At 43.3% G+C, this 27,096-nt stretch overlaps 1 long non-coding RNA gene across 3 annotated transcripts; it reads right to left on the bottom strand.

Annotated features, from left to right (window-relative positions):
• Positions 1 to 14,688: 14,688 nt before the first annotated feature.
• On the bottom strand, positions 14,689 to 20,674 carry LOC131709404 (uncharacterized). Of its 3 annotated transcripts, none has more exons than XR_009311507.1 (6): positions 20,609 to 20,674; positions 18,312 to 18,377; positions 17,230 to 17,295; positions 16,002 to 16,082; positions 15,449 to 15,514; positions 14,689 to 14,757 (listed from the first exon to the last, which is right to left on the bottom strand). It is a non-coding gene; the product is annotated as an uncharacterized LOC131709404 (long non-coding RNA). The 3 variants fall into 3 exon arrangements; XR_009311508.1 differs by lacking the exon at positions 20,609 to 20,674 and adding an exon at positions 19,248 to 19,440; XR_009311506.1 differs by lacking the exon at positions 20,609 to 20,674 and adding an exon at positions 19,241 to 19,440.
• Between the last annotated feature and the right edge of the window lie 6,422 nt (positions 20,675 to 27,096).

Raw genomic sequence — 27,096 nt, forward strand, 5'->3', positions numbered from 1 at the left:
TCCTGCAGACTCCTCAATCCTGACCCGTCTCTCAGCCCTGCTGATCTGAACTCTTTCTGTCTTTTCAGATCAATGGGTGATCCTGCAGACTCCTCAATCCTGACCCGTCTCTCAGCCCTGCTGATCTGAACTCTTTCTGTCTTTTCAGATCAATGGGTGATCCTGCAGACTCCTCAATCCTGACCCGTCTCTCAGCCCTGCTGATCTGAACTCTTTCTGTCTTTTCAGATCAATGGGTGATCCTGCAGACTCCTCAATCCTGACCCGTCTCTCAGCCCTGCTGATCTGAACTCTTTCTGTCTTTTCAGATCAATGGGTGATCCTGCAGCCTCCTCAATCCTGACCCGTCTCTCAGCCCTGCTGATCTGAACTCTTTCTGTCTTTTCAGATCAATGGGTGATCCTGCAGACTCCTCAATCCTGACCCGTCTCTCAGCCTGCTGATCTGAACTCTTTCTGTCTTTTCAGATCAATGGGTGATCCTGCAGACTCCTCAATCCTGACCCGTCTCTCAGCCCTGCTGATCTGAACTCTTTCTGTCTTTTCAGATCAATGGGTGATCCTGCAGACTCCTCAATACTGACCCGTCTCTCAGCCCTGCTGATCTGAACTCTTTCTGTCTTTTCAGATCAATGGGCGATCCTGCAGACTCCTCAATCCTGACCCGTCTCTCAGCCCTGCTGATCTGAACTCTTTCTGTCTTTTCAGATCAATGGGTGATCCTGCAGACTCCTCAATCCTTACCCGTCTCTCAGCCTGCTGATCTGAACTCTTTCTGTCTTTTCAGATCAATGGGTGATCCTGCAGACTCCTCAATCCTGACTCGTCTCTCAGCCTGCTGATCTGAACTCTTTCTGTCTTTTCAGATCAATGGGTGATCCTGCAGACTCCTCAATCCTGACCCGTCTCTCAGCTCTGCTGATCTGAACTCTTTCTGTCTTTTCAGATCAATGGGTGATCCTGCAGACTCCTCAATCCTGACCCGTCTCTCAGCTCTGCTGATCTGAACTCTTTCTGTCTTTTCAGATCAATGGGTGATCCTGCAGACTCCTCAATCCTGACTCGTCTCTCAGCCTGCTGATCTGAACTCTTTCTGTCTTTTCAGATCAATGGGTGTTCCTGCAGACTCCCCCCCAGCCTGTGTTTGAGGGAGACTCTCTGACTCTGAGGTGTCGTGTCTGGAGTTATACAGCTACCAGGGTTGTCTTTTATAAGGATAATGAAGAGTTCCAGTCCCAGGCTGGCACAGAGCTGAGTGTGGATCGTGTTTCAAAGAGTGACGAGGGGTCCTACAAGTGCAGAGCGGAGTGGTGGGACTCCTCCACTTACTCTGGTGTCTCTGCAGAGGTGCGGGTGACAGTGAGAGGTAGGTTCATTCTAACAGAGAGAGTCCTCACCCCCTTCTCTGTCTGTAATGTCTCATAGATACATTCACACTGGAGTCTATTCCAGCTGTGTTAATGTGACTCTGCAGAGGTGCGGGTGTCAGTGAGAGGTAGGTTCATTCTAACAGAGAGAGTCCTCACCCCCTTCTCTGTCTGTAATGTCTCACAGATACATTCACACTGGTGTCTATTCCAGCTGTGTTAATGTTCTCAACACAACTCAGGTGCTGAAGTAACAGGTCCTAGCAAAGTTTTCTGATATGAAAGCTCTTCCTGGTCTGAGTAACTCTCATACTCTGAGTAGTGTAGAAATTGTAATAATGCAGAAAGAGATCTTAGCCTAGAGCAGTGGTGCGCAAACTGGGAGGCACGCCTCCCTGGGGGGCCGTGGAGAGTCACTAAGGGGGGTGTGACTATGATTAAAGGAGCAGTTCTGTAAATAAAAAAATCTAAATACATAAATGTTAACAAACACATTCTTAAAAGTCGGAGTGTAAGCGCAGCTCTGCAGCATACAATGCCAAATCAAACACGTCAATGGGCGTGGGCTTGCATGTTGAAAGAGCTATGCACACCGGACGCGAGCAAGAATAATGAAAACTATTGATTTAAACTGAGTAATGCACAACGCAAGCGAAGCAAGCGGCATGAATGAAGCGAGCAAATCTAGAAATACATTTGTTTCATTTGTATTCTGCTACGCGCTGTTCGCGTCGCAATGGACCAATCAGAAATGAGGTCAAAGGTAGTGGCTGTCAGACTGTCAGTGTCTTGTTCACGCAGACATCAGACCTACCACAGAAATAAAACAAAATCGACATCAATGAGAATTTAATTATTAAAGTCTAAAAATATTGTAGCATTTCTGCCTGCATGGGTTCAATGGAAGAGACTATTTGAAGCAGATGATACTCTTTTATTGAGATTTTACATTTTTTACATTTACATCCATTCTTTTTTCATTCATTTTACATTTCTTTTAAAGATGACATTCATGCATACAGACATACATTTTGTTTTAAAAGCATCTGAAATACATTTAAAAACACCAAGACAATCGTGCTTTGTACAAGGTTAAAACAGACACAGATTAAAATCAACGTGATAAAACCTGTGCTGCTTTAAAAGTGACTGGAAAAAAAGAACTATCAATAAAAAACCAGTGCTTGTGAGGGCCGGGGAGTGCTCTCTTAAAAAAAGTTCAAAGGTGAACATAAAACAGAACAATAAACTATAAAACTAAAAGACACAGGGGCAAAGGGAAAGTGTGTTAAACCGTGTGTTAAAATTCTAAAATTTTAAAACACTTAAAATGTAACTTTTAATAGTTTACATTAAAAATCTTTAAGATACATAAAAAACAAAACAAAATCAAATAAAACATTCAAAATAAATCAAACAAAAGTCCATAAAACTGAAACAAAAAGACTACATAAAACCAGGGCACCGTTCAAAAACGGTCATGCCAGCTAAAAAGGACGGAATGCTGGCATGACAAAATAAATAAAAGTCTTAGCGGTGCCCCGTAGTCCCGCTCCTAGGAGCTAGCGGTTCCAGTTTTTTCCTTCATTCCATCTTCACGTCCTGAAGTCCGGCGATCCTCCACTCCGCGCAGGCCTTGTCCTTCCCGAGGGTCAGGATGTCCAGAATTACAAAGTCCTTGATAAGAGTTTGTGCCCTTCTGGTCGTGGTGATAGTGTCTAGCTCCTGCTTGTGATAGACACAGACGTTACGGCCCTCCCACAGGATCTGCTTGACAACATTGATGACACGCCAAACGCACTTAGCTGTGCTGGTAGTGATTCCTCCCGCAGGCCCATAGAGCACAGTCTCAGCGGTCATCTTGGTCGTGTCAGCAAACCTGTTTAGGAAGACAGAGACAGAGAGCCAGACACTGCACATCACACTCCCAGAAGATATAGGCTGGTGTTTCTCTCTTGCGGCACTTTGCATAGGGGCATGTTTCCACTTGGGCTAGTCCCCTCCTGAACATGAACGCTCGAGTGGGGAGTGAACTGTGGACAGTGTTCCATGCTATATCCTTCTGGACATTACTGAGGCAGCTGTGAGATACATTCTCCCAGATTTTTTGGTTTTGGGTGAGGGAGAAAGTAGCTACTTTTTCAATTTCCTGGGAACCGGCAAGATGTTTAGTTACAGCCTTGTATTCCCAGGAGGCCAATTTTGCTTTATCTAAGCCCAATTTATATATAGTGTCCCTTAAGGTTCTATAATACAATGGAGGTCCCAGGAGTACGGCACGGTGTTGTCAATAGTGCAGAGGCCCAAGGCCCTGAGACAGGTGGCAAAATAGAAACGATTCATGTAACATACCTTCCTGTGCAGGGCCTGGATGTTCTTGATAGTTTGCGTGAGCCCCTGCACTCGGGTGAGCTGCACAACGTCCGGGACCCCATTACCTCCCTTCTTGTCAGCTTTACTCATGGTGGCTCGCTTTACCCTCTCCGTCGTGCTGCCCCAGATAAAGCGGTGGGTAATGTGGTCCACCACTGTTTTGGTGGTCCTGTCTGGCAGAAAGATTTTTCCTACATAAGAGAGGATGGGGAACAGTATAGACTTGGTTATTAATACTCTACCCGTCATTGTTAAGGATCTTGTGCTCCATCCGCCAATCTTTTTACGGACCTGGTTAATGGCCGCCGTCCAGCTCTGGGCCCCCGAGCTATTGCTCTCGAAAATGAGGCCCAGAATCTTGATTTTGTCCTTTTTGACAGGGTACATGTCCGACAGTTCCCTATCTACCTGCCAATTTTTAGACACGACTTCGCTCTTGTACTTATTAATCCCTGCCCCCATCGCCACGCAGTACTTCTCAGGGATATTACTAATCCAAGGTACCAACAATGTGTTGGTGCAAATTAGTGACACATCGTCCATATATGCAGTTGTTTTAACCTGGACCCTTCTAAGGACAGCACATCTCTAAAAACTGAAACAATGGAAAAACCAATCAACCACAGGGAGCACAGAGGGGAGGGGGCACACACGGACTAACAGAGACACAACGGTGACTGACCTACATTTCACACACAGATATAGGAGCAACAACAGACACAACACTCTAAAATTTAACACAATAACACTTTATACATTTTTGTAAAGAAATAGAAGAACGGGTACTCGCAACTGCGCGAGTGACTTCCCATAGTCCTTTGCTCCGGCATATGCAAATGAGACCCTTTTCAGGCATGCCGAAGCAGTCCTACAGAGGGCGGCAGCTGGAGCTCCAAGCCCAGCTTGAATGGTTCATTTACACATTAATCGCTTTCAGTTGAGGGACACGTTTGAAATCCCGTTCTGTCTCAGAGTGTCCGGTAAATCTGGAGCCAGGTGGCCACCCTAGTTTGCAACCGCTTGCAATTATGAGACAGGCCTCCATTATGATCATTCGTTATCCGATTCTCAGTTTCAGTTTCATTTGTTTCTGATTCTCTTTTGTACCTGTTTGTCAGCTGCTGTAAATATTCCTGTCTGTTTTGCACTTGTAGTGATTGTGGAGCGTGGCTGGCAGTGTGGAAATGATGAAAGAACAATACGATTCGAAAATAAATCAAAGCAAAGTTTTATTAAACAATTCCAGGAAAAGTGAACAAACAAAACAAAATCCTTCTATTAGTACAGGATATTAGAACGGGACAGCTTTACACACAAATTCTCAAAACAATCCCTTTAAGTACACACTGATTGATTGATTGATTGATTGATTGATTTTCCAGCATATGTAGCAACTCCTAACTCCTTCGTTGCCCTCTGTTCCCTCGAGGTTTAAATATTCAGCTAATTACAACTATCAATGATTAAATAAAACACCTGTTCTCAGTGGTTTGTTAATTGTATCTTATTATATCATTAACACAGGTAAGTATCTTTCTAATGTGGTGATGACCTCTAGTGGTTCACTACCGTAATTGCACCCCATTACAGTCCCCAGACATCAACACCAACATAAATCATGTGAAAACGATCCTTCTAATACAGAGACTGATTCTCCCCATGTACCACTCTCCCACACTGTGCGATGTTATATAGAACACTGTGACAAAGCATTTCTATTTACAGTAAATGTTGTCCATTTTAAAAATAATAATCTCATTGCTCATTTTTCAATACCAAGAAAAAAATATGTATTAATGATTTGAGAATGTGGTTTAAACTCGTGACTAACACTGTTGTAAGTGAGTACTCAACTCATTATGCTTTATAGCTGTGTTTGAATGGCTTGCAGATTATCAATGCAGATATATCTAAGGGTTTAGAACCTAGGGAGGGGAGGGGGCAGGATGCTGTGGGATGTTTCAATGGTGTGTTTATAGCTTGTTCCTGTCTTGACTGAAACATTTGCTGTTACCGTTACAGAAAAAACAATAAGGAGTCTCTGTACTCCAGCACTGCCTCTGTCTCTCTAAGGAGCCTCTATACTCCAGCACTGCCTCTGTCTCTCTAAGGAGCCTCTATACTCCAGCACTGCCTCTGTCTCTCTAAGGAGCCTCTATACTCCAGCACTGCCTCTGTCTCTCTAAGGAGGCTCTATACTCCAGCACTGCCTCTGTTTCTCTAAGGAGCCTCTATACTCCAGCACTGCCTCTGTCTCTCTAAGGAGCCTCTATACTCCAGCACTGCCTCTGTCTCTCTCAGGAGCCTCTATACTCCAGCACTGCCTCTGTCTCTCTGTGGAAGACGCTGGTTCTGATTGATTTGAATATCTTGGTCAGACAGCTTCACAATCATTATCCTGTCTTCATGTCATCTTTTCGTAGCTCTGTTCTCCAGGGTGACTCTGACAGCATCTCCAGGAGCCACAGTGAAGGAGGGAGAGGCTCTTAACCTGACCTGTGAGGCAGCAGTGAACAAAACCCCCCGCCCTGAACTCCACTACACCATTGTGAGAGACGGGGAGCCTGTGACTAACAGCACTGACTCTGCACTGTACAGCATAGCCAGCACTGAGAAGAGCCACACTGGGAGCTACACGTGTGCTGTGGAGTCACAGGGAGTGAAGAAGAGCAGCCAGGAGCTACACATTGAACTGCAAAGTAAGATTACAAACCCATCCTAAATGACTGTCCTTGATGATTGAAAGTGATCTCACAGTAAGATAGGTCACATTGTGATCCCATTATATTCCCATTCCCTGAAGAAACAGAATAAACAGACCACAGAATTACCAGCAATTACAACGCAATGGATTGAATGATTATTACAATCCACTTCCGAAATGCAATCACTAAATTTATATATCTTTGTAAATGTGAACCCATTATATTCCTGTGTGAAGAGATAAAGCCTAAACAGACTGCAGAATTACCAGCAATTACAACACAATGGATTGAGAACAAATACTGCACAGTACAGACACTGTTTTTATACTTTGCAAATTCAGTGGTGTATATTTCCCACTAATGTTTTAGATTTAGAGTGGCAAGTTGAAGGCTGTTCCTATAGAGCGAGTGTGAGCAGGGTAATGTTCTTGAATCCCTATCAGCTCAGTCAAGGTGTATGGAAGTCACTCGCACACACTCATACTGTACCTTCCTTCCCCCAGCGTCCTGGCACAGCGCTGTTGCTATTGGCTACAGAGTGAGCTTCACTCTGATTCATTTCATTGTGTTCACTCTGCTGCTCCTTCAATACTGCAGGATCCAAGGTGAGACTCCCAGTCAGTGCACACATTTCACCTGGCCTGTCACAGCACACATGCAGGCTTCTTCTTAAACAGCACAGCCCAGTCTTAGGGATAGTTCATTAAGAATCATTATTTCATCATTAAACATGCACAGCTAGTTTACAAAATAAACATTTTGCAAGTTTGTATTTATTTTTGTTAACACAATTATAAGAAACAAACTGAACAATCTGTATATATTTTTCCAGGTTCCCCGTGTCTCATTGGTGGTAAGTCAAGGTAAGTCAGTATTAGCCAGTATGTGTACAGACAGGGGGGCAGCACTCGCTATCTCTACCTGTCATCATCCTTTACAGCACTGAAAATGGAGATGGAAACTTTCTGATTAGCTCTTTAAGAATCCCTCTTACAAACTCTAACAGTACTCTTCACTTAGACCTGTGTCCTAAGATGCTATACTGGGTTAATTTGGCTTTTTGGTTTCCAGATGATAAAGATCTAAAGCTTTGACATATTTGACTCATAATCGTTATTCTTTGATTCTTCAATCTAGAGTATTAATAATAACCCTTTGTCAGTAATGTCACAAAGCTGCTGCCTCCACAGAGTGTCTTCACAGTTGATACACAGCTGCTCCTTACCCTGAAATGCACTCTGTGATTTCAATGGCACTTGATTCCTCTGAAGCCTAGAAGTGTCTTCATCCTTTAAAGCTTTTGTTATTGCTGCAGTTAAACTCTGAGCCCTCCTTGTGTGTCTCTGACATCTGTCTCAGGAAAACCTCGGATCAGGATCAGGAGCAGTCAGCAGAGGCGACTGAGCTCTCCAGCCGTGTGCAGCACACTGGAGTGGAACTGGAATAGTGCTGCATTACCATAGACTGGAGTGGAACTGGAATAGTGCTGCATTACCAGAGACTGGAGTGGAACTGGAATAGTGCTGCATTACCATAGACTGGAGTGGAACTGGAATAGTGCTGCATTACCATAGACTGGAGTGGAACTGGAATAGTGCTGCGTTACCATAGACTGGAGGATTTTGTAATGGTTGATTACTTATTGATTGATTTAATTATTTGATTTATTTGATTGATTGCATTTTTAACTGAAGTTCATAACTGAACTATTTCTGTATTCGTAAGCTATTCTGTAATCAATAAACTGCTTTACTCTACTGGTGTTTTATATCATTATTAATGATACACCTTCAGCATGTATTTGAACTCAAAGTATTGGGGTTTGAGGTAACAAACAACAATGGTTATAGACATTAATGGTTAATTACATAATATGTTTCCTAATCACTGGAAGGGGAGTGTTGTATTAAATAAATGAAACCTTTGTTTATGTACAGTATTAGATTTGACAGTAGCTCTGTAATCCAACACCCTGTATAAAATTAATTGTGCTCTTTATGTGCCCACCAGGGGGAGCTGCACCTTCTAAAAGGTAAAGTGACAATACAGACAAGAGACTGGCTGAGTCTGGGCATTTAACCCAGAAAAAAGTAATGTGTAATATCAACATAAAAAATACAAATACCATGCATTGCAGGGGAAACCCCACAGTCATTGTGTAAATAAACACATCGATTCTTTTACAAACAGCCCCTTTGTTTTGCCATTGCTGATCCACTCTGATGTCTTGGAGCAGCTGAACCAGCATGCCTGTTCTTGCTGCTGTGCACCGGCTCCATGTGCAGCACTATCATGCCTGTCCTTGCTGCTGTGCACCTGCTCCATGTGAAGCACTATCATGCCTGTCCTTGCTGCTGTGCACCTGCTCCATGTGCAGCACTATCATGCCTGTCCTTGCTGCTGTGCACCGGCTTCATGTGCAGCACTATCATGCCTGTCCTTGCTGCTGTGCACTGGCTCCATGTGCAGCACTATCATGCCTGTTCTTGCTGCTGTGGCTCCTGCTCCATGTGCAGCACTATTACCTCGTTTCCACTGCGGGCCGGGTTGGTGCTGGCCGGCCCTGACCGGCCCAGGTCAATGCATTTCTGTGTCCTAACGTGTTCATTAGCTGAGGATCCAGTAACATGGTGGTCAGGTCAGGCAAGTCCAGTGCAGAGCAGGAGGGGCGGATCAAGAGCTGTGCAGTGCAGTCTGAACACAAGCGCTCCTGCAGTACCTAGTGTATGTGGATGCTGTGTGGTCCAGTGGTTAAAGAAACAGGCTTGTAACCAGAAGGTCCCCGGTTCAAATTCCACCTCAGCCACTGACTCACTGTGTGACCCTGAGCAAGTCACTTAACCTCCTTGTGCTCCGTCTTTCGGGTGAGATGTAATTGTAAGTGACTCTGCAGCTGATGCATAGTTCACACACCCTAGTCTCTGTAAGTCACCTTGGATAAAGGCGTCTGCTAAATAAACAAATAATAATAATAATAATGTGCATGAGTATGAAGAGCCAAATAACAGTCATTGTATTTGGAATTGGAATTACCATAGACCGGATTCCTAACAATTTAAGACACACTCGAATTTAACACGCAGCCTAAATTTCCCACATTCAACTTGAGGAAAAAAATTAAAAATCAAATAAAGATGCATTTACAAAGAAGCATTACCCATATAAGAACACGGCATATGGAGGCAGTTTGCAGCCGTCTCTGTCACACACACAGCATTACAGTTATGAGCTGCTTCTCAGTTCCAGTCTGCTGTCACACACACAGCATTGCAGTTATGAGCTGCTTCTCATTTCCAGTCTGCTGTCACACACAGATCATTACAGTTATGAGCTGCTTCTCATTTCCAGTCTGCTGTCACACACACAGCATTACAGTTATGAGCTGCTTCTCATTTCCAGTCTGCTGTCACACACACAGCATTACAGTTATGAGCTGTTTCTCATTTCCAGTCTGCTGTCACACAGAGCATTACAGTTATGAGCTGCTTCTCATTTCCAGTCTGCTGTCACACACACATCATTACAGTTATGAGCTGCTTCTCATTTCCAGTCTGCTGTCACACACACAGCATTGCAGTTATGAGCTGCTTCTCATTTCCAGTCTGCTGTCACACACAGCATTTCCTGTTGTGATTACTCGCACATGTTTTTCTACCTTTTTGTGAACTGTGGTATTGCTTGGCAAGTACAAAAACACTGGGCTCTGATTAGAACTGAGTCTCATAATGAATTGCTGCTGCTGTGATAAACAGGAAGGCTGCCCGGAGCTGAGCTGATCGGGAGGTCCTGATTGGTTGGGGGGCGTGACCCTGGAGCCTCAATGCAGCAGCGCCAGTTCGAGTCTAGTGCACCACGGCCGTAGCTACACAGACGGGCGCTGAGTGAAAGCTTGCTTTATTTACCTCGAGGAGGAGAGCGTCCGCTACGCAGGATACAGCGCTGTGAAAAAGTATTTGCCCCCTGTCTGATTTTCTGCATTTTTGCATATTTTTGACACTGAATGTTATCAGATCTTCAACCAAAACCTAATATTAGATAAAAGGGACCCCGAGTGAACAAATAACACAAAAATTTGATACAAATTTAATTTATTTATTAAAGAAAGTTATGCAACACCCAATGCCCCCGTGTGAAAAAGTAATCGCCCCCTTAGACTCAATAATTGGTTACGCCACCTTTAGCAGCAATAACTGCAAACGAACGCTTCCTGTAGTTCTTGATTACTCTCTCACAGCGCCGTGAAGGAATTTTGGCCCACTCCTCCATGCAGAACTGCTTCAACTCAGTGACATTGGTGGGTTTTCGAGCATGAACTGCTCGTTTCTGGTCCTGCCACAACATCTCAATGGGGTTTAGGTCTGGACTTTGACTAGGCCATTCCAAAACTTTAAATTTCTTGTTCTTCAACCATTCTGATGTAGACTTGCTTGTATGTTTCGGATCATTGTCTTGCTGCATGACCCAGCTGCGCTTCAGCTTCAGCTCACGGACGGATGGCCTGACATTCTCCTGTAGAATTATCTGATACAGAGCAGAATTCATGGTTCCTTCAATGATGGCAAGGGATCCAGGTCCTGATGCAGCAAAGCATCCCCAAACCATGACACTACCACCACCATGCTTGACGGTTGGTATGAGGTTCTTACTGTGGAATGCAGTGTTTGGTTTTTGCCAGACATAACGGGGCCCATGTCGGCCAAAAAGTTCCACTTTTGACTCATCTGTCCATAGAACATTGTTCCAGAACTCTTGAGGATCATCCAGGTGCTTTTTGGCAAACTTGAGATGAGCATTCATGTTCTTCTTAGTGAGCAATGGTTTCCGCCTTGCTACTCTGCCATGAATCCCATTTTTGCCCAGTGTCTTTCTGATGGTGGAGTCATGAACACTGACCTTAGCCGAGGCGAGAGAGGCCTGCAGATCCCTGGATGTTGTTCTAGGGTTCTTTGTGACTTCCTGGACGATTTTACGCTTTGCTCTTGGAGAGATTTTGGCAGGACGGCCACTCCTGGGAAGATTCACTACTGTCCCAAACTTTCTCCATTTGGACAGTATGGCTCTGACTGTGGTTCGGTGGAGACCCCGAGCCTTAGAAATGGCTTTGTAACCCTTTCCAGACTGATCGGCATCAACAACTTTTTTCCGGAGGTCTTCAGGAATTTCTTTTGTTCGTGGCATGATGTGCCTCTAGAACCTGTGTGCTCACAACTTCACTCTGATGGTAAGGGCCAAAGTAAGGGTCAGATTTATATTGAGCAGGGCTGGCCCAAATCAGGCCTGGTTGATAACCAAAGGGCTGTGCACGCTGGGGGTGGTCGGGCGCTTCATGGCTGGAGTGCAGCTGCTGCACAGCCGGGTGGAGCTGCCGGACGGGGGGCCGCGGGAAGGGGTGCAGTTCATGATGGCCTCGCTGCTCGTCTGTGCATCACTTTACTGTGGGACACTTATCCAAAGCGTCTTACAAAAACTAGGGGGGTGAACTATGCATCAACTGCTGCTGCAGAGTCACTTCCAATAGGACCTTGTTTGTTTTACGTCTCATCCGAAGGATGGAGCACAAGAAGGTTAAGTGACTTGCTCAGGGTCACACACAGTGACTTAGTGGCTGAGCAGGGATTTGAACCAGGAACCTCCTGGTATCAAGCCCCTTTCTTAAACCACTGGACCACCAAGCCTACATATAAACTGCTGGATTTTGAAACAATCGTTTTTACTGCTTTGGGAGTAAAACTTGAGAAGGTATTGTGTACATAGTGTTGGTATAGACCCTGGTCACTTACTCGTCATACTAGGCATGCAGACACACAGAGCAATGAACTGGGTGATTTACAAAGGGTTAAGAAAGAGGAAGAAAACTTAGAAGTTACATTGAAGGTTCATTTAAAAAGCAAAATGCGTTGATCAAATTAGTGTAGCTTAAAAACTCAACACACACATTTGTGTCCATTCACTTTATTATGCAGCAGTTTAAACTAAGAATTAAAAAATGTGTTTTTAAACAGAAGCAATACAAGCATGCTTTATATTGTGGTAAAAATATATCATTTCAGCATTGCATCACAAAAATACCAGTGATTCTGTATCCAGGTCCCCCTTTTTACTGAACTTCTTAAAGATGGATGAATGTACATTATCAACCAATACAAACCAACAGAATGCAGTCTAAGCTGTACAATGTAAAAGTTGAACAGCGTTTTGGTGCCACCTACTGGATACATTGGAGCATTTAAACTTGGACTTTTTGGTTGCAATTTGACAGCTTGTAACTTTTGAAGGGCTACAATCAAACGGCCACTCAAATAGAATATCTTGTTTGCGTTGTTACAGTGTTATTTTTTTTAATGCAACCCGGATTGCCTGCAGCAGTCTATACACTGGAACATACACAGTTCTGAGTCAAAACCACAACAAAACAAGATACACTTCCTCCAGTTCAACAATAAAACAACAACAAAACAAGATGCACTTCCTCCAGTTCAACGATAAAACAACAAAACAAGACGCACTTCCTCCAGTTCAACGATAAAACAACAACAAAACAAGATGCACTTCCTCCAGTTCAACGATAAAACAACAAAACAAGACGCACTTCCTCCAGTTCAACGATAAAACAACAAAACAAGATGCACTTCCTCCAGTTCAACGATAAAACAACAAAACAAGACGCACTTCCTCCAGTTCAACGATAAAACAACAAAACAAGATGCACTTCCTCCAGTTCAACGATAAAACAACAACAAAACAAGATGCTCTTTCTCCAGTTCAACGATAAAACAACAACAAAACAAGATGCACTTCCTCCAGTTCAACGATAAAACAACAACAAAACAAGATGCACTTCCTCCAGTTCAACGATAAAACAACAAAACAAGATGCACTTCCTCCAGTTCAATGATAAAACAACAACAAAACAAGATGCACTTCCTCCAGTTCAACGATAAAACAACAAAACAAGATGCACTTCCTCCAGTTCAACGATAAAACAACAAAACAAGATGCACTTCCTCCAGTTCAACGATAAAACAACAACAAAACAAGATGCACTTCCTCCAGTTCAACGATAAAACAACAAAACAAGATGCACTTCCTCCAGTTCAACGATAAAACAACAAAACAAGATGCACTTCCTCCAGTTCAACAATAAAACAACAACAAAACAAGATGCACTTCCTCCAGTTCAACGATAAAACAACAAAACAAGATGCACTTCCTCCAGTTCAACGATAAAACAACAAAACAAGATGCACTTCCTCCAGTTCAATGATAAAACAACAAAACAAGATGCACTTCCTCCAGTTCAACGATAAAACAACAAAACAAGATGCACTTCCTCCAGTTCAACGATAAAACAACAAAACAAGATGCACTTCCTCCAGTTCAAGACTGCACCACTGCCCCCCCAAATAAAAACATTAAAAAAAGAAATGAACAAAAACAAAAGAAGAAAACAAGTCAGAATTGTCACACAGGTTGTTTTATAGCTTGTTGGAACAAACAGTGTCTGTACAGTAAAAGCACAATGTTTTTTTTTTTTTTTTCTGAATGGCCCAGTAACTCTATCCTAAAATGCCAAACCAATTCAATAGCCAGGAACAGGCCTGAATCCCAGGGATATTCTCTAAATTCAGGAGGGACTGTGATCTCTGACATGCTCTCCTTCTCAGTGTCTCTGGATTCAGGCTGGCTCTCATCCCTGGGGACCCTCTTCCTTTACTGATGTGGGTCAGAGAGAGGCGAGAAAATAGTCAGTTCTTCACACACTGAAACAAGCCGAGAAGAGAGCTGTATGGGAGGGAGGGAGAGATTGTGGCTCTAGTGGGTAGGGGTGAATGACTGGGAGGGAGGGATTGTGGCTCTAGTGGGTAGGGGTGAATGACTGGGGGGGAGGGATTGTGGCTCTAGTGGGTAGGGGTGAATGACTGGGAGGGAGGGATTGTGTCTCTAGTGGGTAGGGGGTGAATGACTGGGAGGGAGGGATTGTGGCTCTAGTGGGTAGAGGTGAATGACTGGGAGGGAGGGATTGTGGCTCTAGTGGGTAGAGGTGAATGACTGGGAGGGAGGGATTGTGGCTCTAGGGGGTAGGGGTGAATGACTGGGAGGGATGGATTGTGGCTCTAGGGGGTAGGGGAGAATGACTGGGAGGGAATGAGTTTGGCTACAGTGTTTAGTGCTGGACCCGAGGGTCTGGAAGGGAGATGGGGAAATGATTTAAGGAACAGGGAAGAGAAAGTTACTGTAGAAAAACTTGCCTTCATTTCTTCTTTGGGAGGACTGTGGCATACATGGACTCTGCATTATCTGCTGTGGGTTTGCCTGTGAAATGCACCCTGATTAATAGAGGGAGGAGACACAGAGAGGAGCGGTTCTAGATACTCTCCAGCAGTGCTTACAGTTTAGATTACAATACCTCAGGGCTGTTAGCTGCTGTGGGTTTGCCTGTGAAATGCACCCTGATTAATAGAGGGAGGAGACACAGAGAGGAGGGTTCTAGATACTCTCCAGCAGTGCTTACAGTTTAGATTACAATACCTCAGGGCTGTTAGCTGCTGTGGGTTTGCCTGTGAAATGCACCCTGATTAATAGAGGGAGGAGACACAGAGAGGAGGGGTTCGAGATACTCTCCAGCAGTGCTTACAGTTTAGATTACAATACCTCAGGGCTGTTAGCTGCTGTGGGTTTACCTGTGAAATGCACCCTGATTAATAGAGGGAGGAGACACAGAGAGGAGGGGTTCTAGATACTCTCCAGCACTGCTTACAGTTTAGATTACAATACCTCAGGGCTGTTAGCTGCTGTGGGTTTGCCTGTGAAATGCACCCTGATTAATAGAGGGAGGAGACACAGAGAGGAGGGGTTCTAGATACTCTCCAGCACTGCTTACAGTTTAGATTACAATACCTCAGGGCTGTTAGCTGCTGTGGGTTTGCCTGTGAAATGCACCCTGATTAATAGAGGGAGGAGACACAGAGAGGAGGGGTTCTAGATACTCTCCAGCAGTGCTTACCTGAGGGCTTTGCTTGGTTGATCTCAGAGTACAACACCTCAGGTTTGTTATCTGCCAGGGTTTTACCTGAGAAATAAAGAGATGATACTGCATGAAAATGATCAGCGTTTGAAAATCTGGCCCTTTTTTAATGTTCATTCAGTATAGAAATTAACAATAACATGTTTAGCAAAGAAATGTACTGGAGAGCACACCCATTCAGGGTATCTTTATTGACATGTTGTACACAGCTTCTAGATGACAAGTTATACAGTATGTACAAGGCTAGGGGACATTATTCTGTCACTCTTCTCAGCAGATCAATTTCTCAATACTTATTTTAGAGAACAAGTTGTCAGGGTCGGGGTGAAAGGGAAAAACAAATCCCCCCCCCCCACCACTCCCCCCCCATGTGTTCCAGTACTGGCTGGAGGGGAGTGTAAAGGGTACAGCGTTCATTCTACATTAGAAACATTAACAGTTGATATTATTCCTTATAGAAACACTGTGTGGAGGGGTATTAGGAAGTCTGTCCAATACAGAGTGTTGAGGGGAGGAGAGACAGGTTTTATACCCTTCTTCTTCTTCTTATTCACATTCCTCATGTCGAGCTCTGAATAAAGGACGTCACTGTTGTCTGCAGCACTGGGGTTATCTGGGGGAATAAATACAGGTAGGGATTCACACTGTGGATTATTGAGTGTGAGAAGGGTAGTCAGTCATTCCATTGGTATATTGCACATGGATATATCGTTTTTAACAGTCTTGATTTGAGTACTCCAAGTTAAAATAGTTCAGATCTTTTTTCAGTAGTGTGCTTACGAAAACATTGATGACAATTGCATAATGCTTAAGAGAAACGTGTTGTATAAGTATGAAATACTGGAGTTCCCTTATCTGATGCATTATTATTTCAGATTAACTTCACATGGTTTTATTTTTCAGTCATTACATCTTGGTGATGTTTAATGCACTGGGATGGCCAGAGTGGAGCTCTCGGAAACATGTCTAATCCTCAAGTTCATCTGGTATCGCTAACCTGTCAGCATGTAACACTCTGCCTCTGGTGTCTGTGAAAAACACCACATGTGTGCTATTTATTTTTGATTGTTAATGGTTACACTCTGGGATACCACATGCACCAGACATTAGACATGTTTCTGAGTGCTTTACTGTGACCATACACTTTTAAGAAGTCACCATAATGGGTCTGAAACAGAACATTTAACCTAAGCAGGAAGAATACATTAGTTAGATAACTCTGGAAGTTCTACCCATACCAAGCTGCTGTGTAAAGTCCATGAAACACAAGGCAACTTTCAGCAACCTTTTCATGCAAAGTTTCCATCAACTACTAACAGAGGTGAATCAACACTATGAAAGTGATGTTAAGTTTGGTAAACATGTTGCTACTGTATCAGCTAGCTGCTTCAGAAGCTGCCAGAAATGTTTGGCTGAAGCTTGCCTCGTGTTCCACTGGCTTTAGGAATCTATAAAACGCCTTTGCTGCGCACCTATTTGTAAGCAGTTAGGATTTAACATGGCTGTTTCTGAAGCTGAAGATATAACACAGACAACGGATTCTCATGATTTTGAGAAACCTGGAAAATGTAAAAATGAAAACAGTATAATTCAAAATGGATACTTTCTTTTTAGTTTAAAACAGGTTTTGAAATGGGGTTCCCCTGTCAAACAGGCTTGAGATCCTCTAACTGAAACATGAATAAAACATTTCTGGGGGTGTCTTTGTTTGTCTCTGTATCTCCGCAGGTGGCGCAGAGAGGATTTTCTGTCATTCTTACTTTCTGGTTTCTTGACAAGGACAGCAGAGTACAGGACGTCACAGTCATGTTTTGGTCGGGGTTTAGCTGAAAATATCAATAGAATAATTAAACGACATGCCAGTCACTTTAGATCCTAGGTTTATATTGTAGTGTTGCGACACAAAAGCCCCTCCAAACTATTGAATTAAAGCAGTATCCATAAGGCCACTAATGTCCAAATCTCTCATGAATCACACAGAGGAAAATGGAAGTTTTCAGATCATAGATAAACAACCTACTGTTTAACATAAGGACAGATGAAATGCCTACATATACAGATTCTGACATTCAGTAGCTTTTGCTAAAGCATGTCCAGACCAAATTTCATAACAACTAAATATGCATTTCTCTAGATAGAGATACAGCTATGGCCAAAAGTATTGCATCACCTAGAATTTTAGGATTAAGACATAAAAAAAACTATATAAACATCACTTAAATGATCTTTTACTTAACATCATGTAATCAAAGAAATCGCAAAAGTCTACCGGAAGCCATAATAGTAGTACAGTATTTAGATTTCAAAATGTCACATTTTTCAATTTGTCAGTTTTTTGTTAAGTATATGAAAAACTACAAAGTGATATGTAATTCAATGTGATAAAGTAACATTATTCAACAGATTTCATTCGACTTTATGAAGCAAAATGAGTTAATTCTATAGGATGATACAAAACTTTTGGCCTTAGCTGTACCAATGTAAGTGTGACGGACAGATAGACATGGCACCTCCATAAATAAACACATTCTGATACTCTACATTACGTGCTGAAGAATTTCCTTTTCAAATTTACCATATCTGGATATGCAATTCTCTAGATGTATGTAAAAATGTACATGGGACATACAGACAGTTGGACAGAGAGACAGCCAGCCTCCACATAACCTAAAGCAGTGTGATACACTAACTGAAGCAATTCTTCCTTGGAGAGTTCATCTTCATGACTACACTTGAATACAAGGCTTCACTATCAGAGAGATGTATTGAGGATCCCAATGGTGCACCAGGGAGAGAAGGTGTCAAGTGGGATGGGAGAGAGAGGAGTTCCAGAGGCCCTGACCTTTGTTCTGTTGGTTTGGCTTCACTTCTGCGTATACAATCTCTAGGTTGGATGCTGTGGAGTTACCTGGAAATACAGAACAGAAAAAAAAGAAAGGACCAGCATCAGAACAAGAACAGGTCCTTTCTGCAGCAACACTGCCAGGGCAGTATATACCCCATCACTGTCTGCATCTGCATCTGCATCAGAACAAGAACAGGTCCTTTCTGCAAGCACACTGCCCAGGGCAGTATATACACCATCACTGTCTGCATCTGCATCCAGCATCAGAACAAGAACAGGTCCTTTCTGCAAGCACACTGCCCAGGGCAGTATATGCACCATCACTGTCTGCATCTGCATCTGCATCAGAACAAGAACAGGTCCTTTCTGCAAGCACACTGCCCAGGGCAGCATATACACCATCACTGTCTGCATCTGCATCTGCATCAGAACAAGAACAGGTCCTTTCTGCAAGCACACTGCCCAGGACAGTGTATACACCATCACTGTCTGCATCTGCATCTGCATCAGAACAAGAACAGGTCCTTTCTGCAAGCACACTGCCCAGGGCAGTATATACACCATCACTGTCTGCATCTGCATCTGCATCAGAACAAGAACAGGTCCTTTCTGCAAGCACACTGCCCAGGGCAGTATATACACCATCACTGTCTGCATCTGCATCTGCATCAGAACAAGAACAGGTCCTTTCTGCAAGCACACTGCCCAGGGCCGTATATACACCATCACTGTCTGCTTCTGCATCTGCATCTGCATCTGAACAAGAACGGGTCCTTTCTGCAAGCACACTGCCCAGGGCAGTATATACACCATCACTGTCTGCATCTGCATGCATTAGGAATGCATCTTTTCAACAGTAACTAATTGTAAAGTTTGAAACAGTTAACAAGATAACTAGATAACAAAATAACGCCAGTAAATCTTACCACATACTTATTGCAATTCAGATTTTGTGATAAATAGATGGTTATCGGGTGTTAGTTCCGATAGAAATAGTAGGGATTTCTATTTAAAGAACAGCTATAACTGTACTGTTGGTCACAAGATTTTCTTTTCGTTTGTTTTAAAATGGCCGCCGCTTAAAAGACTACAATTCCCCTAGTTCCTGGAACTCAGGGGCTCTGTAACGGCGGGATTCTGGGTAATATAAAGGGGAGTGTTTTGTAGTAAGAGGTGGTGGTACGGCAGTGAGGCCTGAGTGTTGGATTGGTTTTTTTTTTAAGCGTTATAAAAAAACCCTAGCAGGACGTGCCTGTTGAGGCCAAAGAGTGGAAAATATTGTGAGTACTAAACTGAACGGTGGCACGGTTATACAGCGAGCAGAGGCTGTGAGGGACAGTCTTCAAAGGACGGTGAAATACGTAAATACAGCAAGGTGCGCTGTTTAAAGATAAGCGTTTGGTGTACGCAATTCAACGCAAAGGACAGAACAGTAATACTGAAGACACTGCTCTGAAACTGGATATAAACTTACCTGCAACGCTACAACAATCTGTGAGTACAAGCACTACAACCGGAATACATATTCCTATACTTAATTGGTGGAGTGGCTGGCAAGCCAACGTGGTTACCCGGGAACAAGGAAGAGATGCTGTGTTTCTTTTTCTTTACTGGACTAAAGTGCACCAAGTGTGGACAATTAAAAGACTGAAAAGAAAAGGTGCATGTACCAGTGGACTTAAAGTAAATCTTTATGGGATTTAATTGCCTTATGTTTGTGTGTACAGTTCTTCTTTATTATTAGGGTGTGGATTAGCCACTCCCTAATCAATAGTCAGGGCTTGAAAAAGTGAGTTAGTGCCCAGACCTGGGTTAGTTTTTATTTTGGTGCTCATATTTAGTTTTGTCTCTACTTTTGTTTTCTTTGTAAATAAAATCTCAAATATTGGTTCGCCATTTCTGTTTCTGACTCAGTCTTTAGAATAGCATATTCAGTCAGAGTCTTACAAAATAGAGCACTCTCGCTCACAATTTGTAATAGTATTTTTTAAGCTATTAATAGAAAGAGTACAAAAGGCTTTCACCATTTTTGTTCACCAATAGCAATGAAAACACTAGAGACTAAATTATATTCTAGGCAAGATTATTTCTACAGTAATTAGATTATTTTACATCTTAAACTATGATCCCTATTCAATAATGTTTTTTCAAGTCTGTTTATTAAGTGAATATATTTTGCTATTCATAAAAATACTGTAGTAGACTGCCATTGGCTTCATCAAAAACTGTCAGACTATTTTATTCTTGCTGAGTTAAAGCTCTGTGAGCAGAGTTCTTATCTGTCAGTAACTCACCAGGCTCCTGTCCAAGTCCGGAGAGCTCCGTTCCCCTCGAGGGCTGTGCAGGAGCCTGATCTGCAGGGTGCCTGTAAGAGACAGAGAGAGGGGATCAATGTACCAGGGAGGATAGGAGCCTCATTACTGTTGCTCTGTTTCCATGAGCACTATGAAACCAGACCAGAGAACTCAATCTCAGTTTGTAGCATCAAACTGGGGCTGCCTGCAGCTGATTCTACCTGCAGTCTAAGAGCACATAGGCACAGTCTCTGAGATCCAGAGAAATCCAATTTCTGCCAGCCTGTTATCCTAACTGGGACTGACTGATTCCCAATTCAAAATGGGTTTATTCTGCTTCTCATGTAAACTAATACAGCAGGACTGGTGTGGAAGGGTGGTGGGCAATTCACTGACACACAGGAGACAAAACTTTATTTGTAACGCCGCTCAGGCGCACTTATTTATTTTTACCCACAGAGGGCGCTGTTGTCCATGGCCTGAATACTGACAACAGTAATCAGGACCACTGGGTTACCAATATCGGTATACAGTCCAGTGCACATACAAGTGCTCAAAATAATAATGAAAACAAATGACACTAAGAAAAATGGAAAACAAAACACTACTAACAAAACTACAAAATAAAGGTGCTGCACTCTGCAGCGTTTCCCTGACCATCGCTACCCGCACGGTCCGGGTCTCCATCCTACACTCCACCGTTCCCTCAGACTACTGTCTATACTTTTGGGGCCTGCCCACGGTTTCTTCGCTACCCCTATATTTTATTTTGTTTTGTTTTCATTCTCCAGCCGTTCTCGGTCCAGCAATAGAGCCTCTGATCGCTTGTTTGTTGTCCTAAAGGGGCAGAGCTGAGAGAACAGAGCGTTATTTTATAGGCCCAGCAATCCCTCAAGGCCCACCTCCCAACCATTCAGAGAGAGGGAGAGACCACACACCCTCGTCCCTCCTGTATGTGTCATTGCCATGACTGACAGGCGGATCTTACGAGGCTGCTGCCCTCTTTCTGCAGCACTATGCATGTACCAGACAGTCAGAACACACCCTCCCTGTTACAACTGGTTTCAGAACACTTTAAAAATCATAGCATATATGGCTGATAATTGATAATTGGCTGATCTTTAATATGGTCCATCAGCAGTCTTATTAAGTAGTAGTAGTATGTGTTCAGCAGTGTGGAGTAGTGGTTAGGGCTCTGGACTCTTGACCGGAGGGTCATGGGTACAATCCCAGTTGGGGGACACTGCTGCTGTAGCCTTGAGCAAGGTACTTTACCTATATTGCTCCAGTAAAAACCTAACTGTATAAATGGGTAATTGTATGTAAAAATAATGTGATATCTTGTAATAATTGTAAGTCACCCTGGATAAGGGCTTCTGCTAAGAAATAAATAATAATAATAATAATGTTGTAATATGACTATAGTTCACCTCTAAATAGCAGTATAATGCATTCAGTGTCCCAGAATGGTCCCGACCTCTCTCTGAATGTGAAAGACAGATGTTACATCCCTAAAATCCCTGCAGTTGTGAGATGTGAAATTAGTGGGTATAATCACCCATTGAAATGCAATGGATCTCCACACAGTCACAGCGGATCAGTTTAATAATCTGATTCAGGGCTTAAAATCGCCTGAATTCATGGTGAAACAAGCTGGTTTGGTCAGAGTTTCACACAGGTTTCAGGGAAGAAACTAAATCTTGTCAATGTGTTTTCTATGGATCCTTCCAGGTTTCAAACACACTGCAGCACCATGTGTGTGCAGAGTGAGATCTCAATGGCACAGCATGATGAGTACCTGCAGCACAGCAGTCACAACATGCCCAGAGCTACAAGAGTCATGCCAGCACATATTCTATCAGCCATTGCAGCCGCTTGTAACTGATATTAAGCTCTATATTCTTACCTTGATTTAGCAGCAATGAACAGAAAACCTGGAAATAAAGGAAACATGTTGTAAAGGTATGATTGTTTTACTGGAGTTGGTTTGGTCTGTGTAATTTGATCTATCCATATGGTAAATGAACTGCAGCTGTGATACAGCAGTGCTTTGGGACTCAGCAGAGTGTATTACAGAGTGTACAGCTTTTAGAGTAGCTTGAGTTCGACTGTACTGCAATTACAGCCTAGCTGCACTATAACCTACTGTAAGTCATAACACACACACACACACACACACATATATAATTATTAAACTTAAGTGAAGTTAAATTGAAGTTTCATTTCAATTAATTACAAATGCAATTATGCAATTTTTCATTGACACTTATTACTACACATTCCTGAAAGATATTTTTTAATTCTTTTTTTTACACATGTTCATGGTTCGGTTGCATCATTAGTGTTTTTTTCTATTTAAAAGTTGGGGGGTGCATATTTCTAATCACAATGTGACAATAGTTGATGTGTTTGTACATGGAAATGTAATCTATTGATGACACAACACAGTTGGAATGTTAATATGTTAATACACAAGGAAACGGACAAGGTGGAACAATTCAATTGGCTTGATTTAATACGCTCTGGCTGCAGTAAGTTCTCTAAGCCTTTAAAATGCTGGAGAGCTCTGTAATGGAACCAAAGCTTAGTAATTCCAGCCCATCCTGCATGACTGCTGTGAGGTCTGTGTTGTATCATTCAGTATTATAACAAAGGAAATACTAACATAAATGGCATAACTTAAATGACAAAGGTTTCTAATAGAAGTGTCTCAAGATATTCAATGAAAGAACTGGACGTAATGTTTGTTCTTGAATTGATTAAGATTGTTTTAGTATTTCTAAACTTATCACTATTAAGTCTAACAAAAGTTTTGAATGGAGTCTTTCTCAATGTCTGAAATGTAATCTTCAATCAGCCTTTCATAGTAAATTCAGAGTGTGAGTCTCACCTTTGGTCTTGTATCGGTAGAACAGCAATAGTGTGACAGGAAAAAAAAAAATCAAACCCAGTGAGACACTGAGAGCAGCAATGATCCACGACCAGGACTCTGAGGAGAGAGGAGAGGTGAGTGAATAACAATCAAAACCAGAGACACTGAGAGCAGCAATGATCCACGACCAGGACTCTGAGGAGAGAGGAGGGGTGAGTGAATAACAATCAAAACCAGAGACACTGAGAGCAGCAATGATCCACGACCAGGACTCTGAGGAGAGAGGAGGGGTGAGTGAATAACAATCAAAACCAGAGGCACTGAGAGCAGCAATGATCCACGACCAGGACTCTGAGAGCAGAGGAGGGTGAGTGAATAACAATCAAAACCAGCGAGACACAGAGCAGCAATGATCCACAACCAGGACTCTGAGGAGAGAGGAGGGGTGAGTGAATAACAATCAAAACCAGAGACACTGAGAGCAGCAATGATCCACGACCAGGACTCTGAGGAGAGAGGAGAGGTGAGTGAATAACAGTCAAAACCAGAGACACTGAGAGCAGCAATGATCCACGACCAGGACTCTGAGGAGAGAGGAGGGGTGAGTGAATAACAATCAAAACCAGAGGCACTGAGAGCAGCAATGATCCACGACCAGGACTCTGAGAGCAGAGGAGGGTGAGTGAATAACAATCAAAACCAGCAAGACACAGAGCAGCAATGATCCACAACCAGGACTCTGAGGAGAGAGGAGGGGTGAGTGAATAACAATCAAAACCAGCGAGACACTGAGAGCAGCAATGATCCACGACCAGGACTCTGAGAGGAGAGAGGAGGGGTGAGTGAATAACAATCAAAACCAGCGAGACACTGAGAGCAGCAATGATCCACAACCAGGACTCTGAGGAGAGAGGAGGGGTGAGTGAATAACAATCAAAACCAGCGAGACACTGAGAGCAGCAATGATCCACGACCAGGACTCTGAGAGGAGAGGAGGGGTGAGTGAATAACAATCAAAACCAGCGAGACACTGAGAGCAGCAATGATCCACGACCAGGACTCTGAGAGGAGAGAGGAGGGGTGAGTGAATAACAATCAAAACCAGCGAGACACTGAGAGCAGCAATGATCCACAACCAGGACTCTGAGAGGAGAGGAGGGGTGAGTGAATAACAGTCAAAACCAGAGACACTGAGAGCAGCAATGATCCACGACCAGGACTCTGAGAGGAGAGGAGGGGTGAGTGAATAACAATCAAAACCAGCGAGACACTGAGAGCAGCAATGATCCACGACCAGGACTCTGAGAGGAGAGGTGAGTGAATAACAATCAAAACCAGCGAGACACTGAGAGCAGCAATGATCCACAACCAGGATTCGAAGAGAGAGGAGGGGTGAGTGAGTGTCATTCACAGTCATGAGGAATACTGGACACATCTATAAAGCATAAATGTTCAGGAGGGTTCAAGGGCTTGACAACAACTGTTTCTTCATTCAGCGGGTGAAGGGTCGATATACTTGCTGATCTTTAGTCTAGTTAGGCTAGTTTATTTTTACTACAGTTATATAAGTGTATATGTAGAGGCTGTTCTTACTTTGCACTTCAATGTGTAGCTCCTGGCTGCTCTTCTTCACTCCCTGTGACTCCACAGCACACGTGTAGCTCCCAGTGTGGCTCTTCTCAGTGCTGGCTATGCTGTACAGTGCAGAGTCAGTGCTGCTAGTCACAGGCTCCCCGTCTCTCACAATGGTGTAGTGGAGTTGAGGGCGGGGGGTTTTGTTCACTGCTGCCTCACAGGTCAGGTTAAGAGCCTCTCCCTCCTTCACTGTGGCTCCTGGAGATGCTGTCAGAGTCACCCTGGAGAACAGAGCTATGAAAAGATAACATGAAGACAGGATAGTGATTGTGAAGCTGTCTGAACAAGATATTCAAACCAATCAGAACCAGCATCTTCCATAGAGTGGGATTCCCACAGAGCCCCCTGCTCCTTAGAGAGACAGAGGCAGTGCTGGAGTATACAGGCTCCTCAGAGAGACAGAGGCAGTGCTGGAGTATAGAGGCTCCTTAGAGAGACAGAGGCAGTGCTGGAGTATAGAGGCTCCTTAGAGAGACAGAGGCAGTGCTGGAGTATAGAGTCTCCTTAGAGAGACAGAGGCAGTGCTGGAGTATAGAGGCTCCTTAGAGAGACAGAGGCAGTGCTGGAGTACAGAGGCTCCTTAGAAAGACAGAGGCAGTGCTGGAGTATAGAGGCTCCTTATCGTTTTGCCTGTTAAATTACCACCAAATATTTCAGTCAAGAAAGGAAACAAGGCATGTTAGGAACACAGACCTGCCTGCCAAGGACAGAAATAAAACCCAGTTCAGCATGACCTGCACCCACAGGCTCCGTTCACATGGACTTGTTAACTGTGTTGGTCTCTAATAAAAGCAGCTCAATGTTCCTGTCTCTCGGGTATTAAGAGCATAGCTCTGTATTGTTGTAACATTTGTAGATGTTCCCAGTCTGATCATTTTTACTCTCGGTTGATCAGCTATAATTTCTAAAATGTAGACAGTACTGGGCACCAAAGTGCATAATAATTTAAAATGCCATTCATTTGATGTTAAAAAGGATTTACTGATAAATAGTTCACTTTTTTCATTACATTAAAAATCCTTGATATGGATAATGAAAGCATTGATTCTCTTTGTTTTTGTTTATAAATAAATGTTGGTGAAGATCAGAAAATATGCAATTCAAAAGCATTTATTATTATTATTATTATTATTATTATTATTATTATTATTTTTATTATTATTATTGAGATAGATGGAATTTGAATCAGATAACGTATATACCTACATTTAAAATTAATTTCTAATACCACAGCAGTGCCTTACATCAATTACAATACATTGACCGCCAACAAGTTTGTTATGAACCCTCCTGATAAAGCAGGTGAATCTAATATGTGATTGTATTGAAGGCACTCCAGCAGCATATCACTGTGTTTTTACTGACATGTCAATGGTTCTGATTCACTGTTTTGCTACCATCACAAAGCGCTTTACAAGATTGTAACAGGGTGCAGTGTTACATGTGTGGGTAGTCACTGGAAAATACTGACAGATACAGAGCATTGGTGTTGATACGCTGCTCAGGGGTGCAGATTTAATTTTAACACCAAACTGACCCTAACCCTCTTATACTGTTTTGGGATCCACCTCCCCTAAGCTGACCTACTTCTGTTGTGTTATTTCTGAAGTCCTGGCCTCCCAGCGACTCCGGGCCATGCCGACGGTCCTGGCTAGGCAATCGCCTTCACAGGCCCCGTCTTGCAGTTAAAGGGCTCCGTAGTAGTCGTTCCCGCAGAGCGGACGCTTCCGTCCTGATGTAAACAAACTCTCTCTCACTCAGCGCCCGTCTGCACAGCAATGGCCTTGCAGCAGCCCCAAGCTGTAGCGCAGCTGCTTTTTCAGCTCCGCGCAGCATCCCCAGGCACGCCCCCCAGCCAATCCAGACCTCCCGATCACTTTAGCTCAGGACGAGCCTGCCACTCAACTGGTTGGTTAGCAACGTGTCTCCAACTGCGCGTCGCAGCTGATTTTCTACAGGCACACACTTGCGCAGGAACCAG

The sequence above is a fragment of the Acipenser ruthenus genome, chromosome 43, assembly GCF_902713425.1.
Source record: "Acipenser ruthenus chromosome 43, fAciRut3.2 maternal haplotype, whole genome shotgun sequence".
Taxonomy (NCBI): Eukaryota; Metazoa; Chordata; class Actinopteri; order Acipenseriformes; family Acipenseridae; genus Acipenser; species Acipenser ruthenus.